At 28.2% G+C, this 7,796-nt stretch overlaps 1 long non-coding RNA gene across 1 annotated transcript; it reads left to right on the top strand.

The window, feature by feature from the left end:
* Window positions 1–4,051: 4,051 nt before the first annotated feature.
* Window positions 4,052–5,159, top strand: LOC127075891 (uncharacterized). The gene is made up of 2 exons (XR_007786698.1): window positions 4,052–4,597; window positions 4,885–5,159. It is a non-coding gene; the product is annotated as an uncharacterized LOC127075891 (long non-coding RNA).
* The last annotated feature ends 2,637 nt before the right edge of the window (window positions 5,160–7,796 follow it).

Raw genomic sequence — 7,796 nt, 5'->3', positions numbered from 1 at the left:
AAATAAAAATTAAAAAAATATCATATAGACAAATTCTAGTAAGAAGAGATTTCCAATGACAAAAATACGATACAAAAGATTAAAAATAAATATAGTATATTTGCAAGGAAAATAAAAATATTGAGGTCATTTAAAAATAAAAGCAAAGCCTAAAACCTAAAATCTTATTTTTTATTTAGTATTGAAAAATTAAGGTCATTGAAATGTTATATCTAAAATTTTTAAATAATTTTTTAACCTCAAACATTTATTATAAAATAGTGACAAGTTTGATATCATGAATTAAACTTACTTTTATATCAATAAAATTTGAGTAAAAACTAAAGTAATTTATTTTATTCTCGAGTCAAAAAAAGAGGCTAGTCAATCCATTTGTTACGTGTTGGAAAACTTCACCTTTTCGTCATGCTCTATCTCAAATGCTTAATTAACGCACTGCATGAATCAAAGAAAAAGAAAATGATGTGCATGTCACCAAACGACAGCCACTTTGCAATTTCAAAAATCGATGGGCTGATGAAAACTATGTTCAAACTATCTATCATTACTTTATTAAAGAAGATGGTAGATATTTCTTTCTAAAAACGAGTAAAAATGGTAATTAAAATTATATGCAAAATGTATTAATGTATAAGAAAAGAAATAATTACATCATTATTATTAAACAAAAACTTTCAATAAAAAATTATGTTATGATATATCCAAAAAATTGAAGGTGTTTCCAAATGTATAAATTGGATTGGATTTTTGGCAGAAGGAAGCAAGAAAGAAAAGTGGAAAGCAACAACTATCTCAAGGAAACAGATTCTTTAATTTTTTTATGTTTTTGTCCTGCTTCAATCTTAATATTGTTAACTGTGCCTGCTAGATTGAAATGAATGATTGTCATTTAGTTGGACCATCCTAGACTATAGAGGATCCATATTTTTATTTAGCCGGATCATTCAACCACTACAAAAGATTCGTATCCCTATCTTAAGGAGGTTTGTCCTAGGGGTGTGAAAAAAATTGATTTATACGAATCAATTTAAAAAATATGATATATCAATTTAAAAAACCGATATTATTTGATTTAAAAACTAGTGCAGATCCATTTTATTAAAATCATAAAACATCAATATTCACTTTTTAAAAATAATATATGAATGATTAATCCACTTTTTTCAAATATAACGTGTTTTGCTTTTTCTTTATTTTTGGTTCATAAGTGACAATTAAAATAATATATATTTAATTAAAAAAATCATAAATATTATTTTCTATGATAAAATAAAAAAATACACATTAATTATATTTTCTTGAATAAAGCTTTGTGTTTAAATTCATTGTCTCAAAAAAGATGTGTTTAGTCTCTCCTCCCACATTTAACATAATATAGTAAGTACTTTTTGGTAGGTTGAAATTATATCATTACTAGCCGCTTTCCTTAGATTAATTAATTAATTAGACTCAAGTTTATTTTAAGAAATCTCTTCCACTTTTGTAAAATGAAAGTGAAGATGGATGAAGTCATGAAAATGATAACTATACAATATTATATAAAGAGAGAACAGGTTTTTGAGAAGATGAAACAAAAGAAAATTATGTATATATGAGAGAGAATTATATATATATATATATATATATATATATATATATATATATATATATATATATATATATATATTATAGACAATTACTCAATTTTGATTTTTCATATTGAAATTTAAAAAATTTTTTTTACAATTTCTTAGCATTTCTTCTTCGCCAACGAATAGTGATTGATTTCAAAAGCGATTGGATAGAGTTAAAAAGTTGTTGGAATGAAAATTAAATTTGAGAGAAATTTGGTTTTAAAATTGATCTAAATAAAAACTATTTTTTTTAGTGCAAACCGGTTATTAACCAAACCGATACAAACATAAAGCGATTTTAAAAAAATAAATCGATTTTGTCAAAGTGGTTTTAAAAACCAAAACTAATCCATGTATTTGGTTCTATTTGGTTTGGATTTTGAACCATGCAAACCACTAGTTTGCACCTCATCTCAATCTAACAAAACAAACATATCTAAAATATTATTAAAAAAAAGTTTAACACATATTTTGATTCCTTAACTTAATTTAAAATTTTACTTTAATCCTTTATTTAATAAATTTTACATATTGATTTCTTAACAATAATTATGTTAGTCAAATTGATCATTTATGTTAAATGTTGATGAAAAATGTTAAATTTAGCATATGTGGTTGTTTATTGTTATTTTTAGTAAACAAATCATAAGATTTAGTTCACTTAAATGATTAAACTCGAAAAGATCCTTAGAACAATTTGTGCGTAAAGTTTGAGAAAATGTATTCGTGCTCGAAAGTAACATTTAAATTTAGAGCAATTTGATAGAAATTTCAATAAATAAAAAACAAAATTGCTTGAAATGTTAAACTAAATGAAGAAAGATAATAAAAACAATAGAGTAAAATGTTTAAATTAAAAATGAGACACAAATTCATACATTTCTCACAAGTTCTTTATCTCTGTAACTCGGATGTGTGAATTCTAAAGAGAGTAGAATGAAAATGCGAACCCTATTTTAGAAAATAAAATTTACTTATATACTAAACACACTAGTAATTGTCAACAATAGTTAATTCTCCAGAATTTGACGCGTATCATGCTACGTGAGCTTCGATCTTCTACTGTGTCTTCTCGTGTCTTTGGTTCTTGAACGACCTTAAACTGCTGCCATTGTTGAAACTGTTTTCAAATTCTCTAACTGCCTCATTCAAAGAATTCTTATGTCAAATCTTATGGTTTGATGTCAAAATTGTCTCAAGTCATCCAATCTTTGGATTCAAGAATACGCTATGTCCTAAAACACCTAATAGACAAGTCGAACTCATTGCCCCTGACACATGAGTTGAATTCATCACCTCTGTCGAAACGATTAATATTCCAAACTATAACTTGATCATCTTACACTCAGCATTTTCATACCATTATACCACACCTTCTTGTCGAAAAGCTAAGCCAAAACTCTTAGACTAACAATGACAGTCTAGACAGTATTGTGTTATCTGACTTTGCTTTTAACATGAATTTTTTTTGTTTATTTAATTTTTTTAAAAAAATAATTGAAACACACTACAACCTTAGATGTTTTCCTCTCCCACAAAACCTAATCGCGACGATTTCCATCCACCACAACGAGAATCAATATCTCTCCTCCACCAATATAACCTAAGATTTTCAACACAACCTGCATTCCTTATCTATTTCAAGTTTTACATTTGAGACAACTACTTTAAATGCATGTTTGAACTTTATTTTAAGATTTTTAGTTTTTTGTTCCTTTGTTCATTTTAGTTGGATTCTTATGTTTTTTTTCGACAACAACAAAATGAGATTCTCATGTTAAGAATTAGGGCCGACTTTGTGCAAGTGCAGCAACACAGGACCCCAAATTTTAAGGGTCCCTAAATTTTGAAAATTTTATTTATTTTTCCATAAATATTAATAAAAAAAAATGTTATTAAAAAAATTCAATAATTAAAAATATAGTATGATAAAAATTCAATACATACAAAAATTAAGATTGATCAAAACTCAAAATAATTATTATTAAATTATTTTTTGATTAATACATAATTGTATTTTTGATATATTTTTTTAAATTATTATAATTGTATTTTTTTTTTTAAATTTGAGCCCATTTTTGAAATTAGAACAGGGCCTTCGAGATGATTGAACCGACCCTATTAAGAATAACTATATTCATCTTGACCCTTGTTTTGTACCCTTAAGCCAATAAAACAAAATGGGATGGTAGTGATTGATTATTTGGTGAAGAATATTGCATCAATTTTGTTCCTTTTTTGAGGTTTGGACAAGATTTAGAAAATGGTTTCCTTAGAAAAAAAAGGTTAAAAGTATTGGAGTTGGAGTTGGAATTTAACTTGTTGCAGAGATGAAATTGCTTAAAGAAATGCAAGAACGTTGTGGTATGTTAGCATTTGTTTACTTCTCTTTTAGCTTAAATTATAATAACTTTTTCTAAAGTTTATGTTATTATACATCTAAATGTTAATGTTAGTGTTTAAGATTTTCTTTTAGCCACTTCTTTGTTTACTTTGAAAACTATAGGATTTTTGTCTAATGTAGATGCGTGTGTAAATGGTATTTTTAGCCTTTCTTTATCAATTGTGTTGATGCCAATGTAATTCATTAGGTAGGATTTAACTAAGACATTGAGTGGGTTTAACTCCAATAGAATAGTGAGTAGCAAAATCAAGGTTGGATCTGATAGTGATGGTACATCCACACACAATGAACTCCACTTATTTATAAATACCAACCACTCAATTTCTAGTCAAATCATAATTGAATACAATGAATATTGTCTCATGATTGTGGAAGCATTAATGATGAAAAGCCAATGCATTTCTAAGAGATTTCAGCCTCAATCTTGTCTTTATTTATTAAAAAAAACAACGTTTGTAGAAGCAAAACATTAGTCTTAGGCCCCAAATTGTGCTGCTCAAAGCTTCCTTTCACCCACGCATATGTTGCTTCTCTTTATTGTCCTCCTTTTCATCTTATGTTCAATGGTTCTTTTGATAAGGTAAATATGCTTCTTAGTTTGGATTGTGGTAGAGGTAGAGTTGGAATTTAGCAATTTACATTTTTGTTTGATTTCACTTCAAGCTTGAGCTTGTAAAACCCGCCTCAAACTCGAGTTGGATTTTAATTTTTTGAACTTGAGCTTGATTGTATTTAGACATGTATCATATTAAAGGGGTTCTCTCAACTTTGGTGCTTTTTGTAAGTGATTGTTGTTTATGATAATTTTAATTAATGACAATTGTATATTTATTTTATGCATTAACTTTTCTATTCATGCATGTGTAGATTGGGCCTATATCTATGGACGGTGGCATTGGGAAAGAAAGAGCTTGTCTTCTAATCAAGAAAGAGTTGAAATGGAAAAGAGGAAACTAGTTTTGAAGGTAGAATGAGATTTCATTGAAGAGTATAAGGTGGTGAGAGAAGGATAGGATTCAAGAGAAGAGAGATAGTAAATAAGTTGAAGTTTCTTTTGAAGTAGTGTTTGTGTATATCTTTTACAGTTGTGTCTATGTATACTTTATCCGTTTTGGAATATGTTTAACGACATTTTGGTTTAATTCATTTAGTTTGAATCAAATAATGTAACAAGATTCTGGATTAATGGGATTAAATTCAAGATTACGTTGATATAAAAGATTTTATTAATCCAAAATGCTATGAAATTATGGTCTAATAAATAACATGTTACAAATGCACTTTAATCATATTTTAGTTAATTGTTCTGTTTTGGCTCCTTAAATAACTATAAGGATTTAATTTAGTCCCTTAAAAAATTGTTGACTCACTATTTTGACTTTTATCATATTGTCATGCCACATATCATAACTTAACATTTTCACTAACATTTAACAAAAAGGACCAATTTGACTAATTGAAGTATTGTTAAGGGACCAATACGTAACATTTGTTAAATAAATGACTAAAGTGAAATCTTAAATAAAGTTACGGGACATCGTGACTAATTATGCTTATATATATAAAAAAAAAGAAATACAACTTGGAATTACTAGACAAAACTCAAGCAAATAAATAAGCAAATGTCTCATGTAAAAAAATGTAGTAAAGGTAAACCCAATTTATACTCAAAACATGTACTCAGATAAACCCAATATATACTCAAAACTCGTACTGATATAGATCCAATCTATTTCTAATTAAAACGAAAATAACTTGAATAAGAACATCAATCCACCAATGATAAGAGTTCAAAGTAAGTCTAAAATTGGCATTCCGGTAAAATACTGGATAGGCTGGTTGGAAAGGAATTTTATTGTTTCCTTGATGGATATTCAGGCTATAATCAGATTGCATTAGCTCTCGAAGACAAAGAGAAAACAACCTTTACATGTTCCTAGGGAACCTTTTCTTCTAGAAGGATGACATTTGGGTTATGTAATGCTCCAACAATATTCTAAAGATGCATGATGACTATCTTCTCTGATCTAATTGAATGCTCCGTCGAAGTTTTTATGGATGTTTTTTCAGTATTGTTGAGTGAGAATATGGACACAAGGAGGTCTAGAAAGGGGGGGGGGGGGTTGAATAAACCTATCTCCAAGTAGACAATTTCAAAAACACTTTAGGTCCCATAAAACGAAACCAAAGATTTTAAAATACGTGGAAGCAGAAGACAACACAAAGAGAGTTTGGAAGTTTCTCAATGAATTAATCCAATAAAAATATCACAAGATATCACTAAATACATGATTCTTTCTAATATAAATCAATTACAAGATAACTAAAGGCGCTTTAAACAAAACAATTTAAAAACATTTACATAGAACTTCATTCAAAGCATATTTGAATTTATGATGATCCAATAGGTTTGATGCATCACAAATCTAAGCTTACACATTAAATCTATATAATAAAGATCTAACCTAAATGACGTACAAACGATGAAATGATGAAATCACTATAGTAATGAATGTAGAAAATTAAAAGAAATAAGGGAAGAAAGAAAGGTACACAGAGAGATATAGTGGTTCTGCGCTAGTCCTCACTTTGTCTACTCCATTCATCAATGGTGTTACAAAACATTGGAAAATAATCATCATATTCTACTATTTGATATGTTTTATACAAACATTTTGATTAAAAGGAAATATCACACAATAATTTCCTCTATTTATGCAAATACACAAACTGCTAACAAACGTAAGATCTTCAATGATCTTGATCCAATAACTTGTTATCGATAATATCCTGCTCCAAGTCTTTGTATGTGGCTATCACCCTTGATTCCACCAATTTCTTGTCTGAGCTATTGCCATTAGCTAAGCGTTCAACTAAGCAACTCCCAAATTTTTCTACGAACAATCTTTACACAACTTCACCAAAGTTTGACAACTTCCAACTCCACCTTACAAACATCCTGTACTCGACTTCGCCAAAGTCTTTCATGGAGTACATTGAAACTCTTCTATTGATGAATAATTCAATCATCCAAACTTCATTCAAGAAACAATCTCTACACACGTTACAAACAAAAAACTTCACACAAAAACATTAGATACCCTAATGTACCATTGGTCTCCCTCTAACACTCAATATTTAGAGATGAGGGTCTATAACACTAGATAAGAACTAAGGTTAAAGATGATTAACAACTCCAAATAATCCTAAACACACCCTAATTCACTAGATATCAACAATAATTATATGTGAATGAAGAATGCACACAAAAGTTCTCTCCAGTTTCTGGATAAATGGGTCTTAGATCTTGAAGGTTATCATGACCTTGATCAATAATGAATCATTACAAGATTGATCAACTTTCTTTCTCTATTTTTTCTCAACAAAAAAATTACACACAATCTGCAACAAAAAGAGAGATGTAATCTAACATTGATTACACTCAAGAAGTTTTTCTTCAAAAACAAGAAAAAGCTACAAAGGTCCTAAGAATAAACACACTAGAGAACAAAAGACAAATTGAGATTTTATCTAAGAGTTTCCTCAAATATTTTATCATGAAAAATCATAATGAGAGACTCACTTCAATGTTGTGTTTGGATTAAAGAAACAACTATTTAAATATAAGGTGGAAAATTTTGAGTTTCGAACCTATGATTCAAGTCAAATTATGATGTGATTCGATTCACTTGAAATTTATTCGAATCAAATTAGGAAGAGCCTAATTCTAAGTTTCATATATAACTATGATTTAAGTCAGGTTCATATTGTGATTTGAA

The sequence above is a fragment of the Lathyrus oleraceus genome, chromosome 4, assembly GCF_024323335.1.
Source record: "Lathyrus oleraceus cultivar Zhongwan6 chromosome 4, CAAS_Psat_ZW6_1.0, whole genome shotgun sequence".
Classification (NCBI taxonomy): domain Eukaryota; kingdom Viridiplantae; phylum Streptophyta; class Magnoliopsida; order Fabales; family Fabaceae; genus Lathyrus; species Lathyrus oleraceus.
Note: the sequence above shows the minus strand (reverse complement) of the source record. Positions and strands in the feature narration are given on the sequence as shown.